This window comes from Cariama cristata, unplaced genomic scaffold, assembly GCF_000690535.1.
Source record: "Cariama cristata isolate BGI_N322 unplaced genomic scaffold, ASM69053v1 scaffold18057, whole genome shotgun sequence".
NCBI classification, from domain to species: domain Eukaryota; kingdom Metazoa; phylum Chordata; class Aves; order Cariamiformes; family Cariamidae; genus Cariama; species Cariama cristata.
The window spans coordinates 17,726-18,381 of NW_009627253.1; positions in this window are offsets into that span (position 1 = coordinate 17,726).

Genomic DNA, 656 nt, shown 5'->3' on the forward strand with positions numbered 1-656 from the left:
CAGGAGGAGATCTTCGGATCCATCCCAGCACGGTCTCCGTATCATTTCCAGGTGCAAAACCAGACTGAAAAGGGGTGGAGAAAAATCTGAGGATTCCAGGTAATGCCAAGAATCGCCTCGCCGTAAACGTTCTCGGCAAACCTTCCCCCCCCGAGAAAGGAAAGCCGGAGACGCAGGGCGATAAATTAAGCAAGACTTGGCCGCATCAAGAGATGATTTCTTGACCGTCGGCCCTAACGATTCCTCCTCGGAAGGATGGCGGGACACCTCGCCCTTCCCAAAGGAAACCGTGACAGTCTCCACCACGAGTGGACTTCACATCCCCCAACCCCGTCTCCCTCGCCACCCCCCGGTAGATTTTTCCCGGCGATAACGGACGTTGGGGTCCAGATCGCGAGGTAGAAGCCCAATTTATTTTTTTTTAAGTTTTCCCCCGTGACTTCCGTAGGTTTAAGGAACGATCCTCAGCCGGAGAAGATGAACGTTGAGGTTTTTCCTCCACCTTGCATGGATCTTCTCGCGTGGAAGGCAGCCAACCTGGGCTGAATCTCTGATCGAGCCCGATATTAACCCCAGGGTGGGGGGAGAAAAAAAAATAAAAAAACAAGGAGGAAGGGTCTGGAGAGTTGGTTTTGGTTTGATTTTGGTTTGGTTTT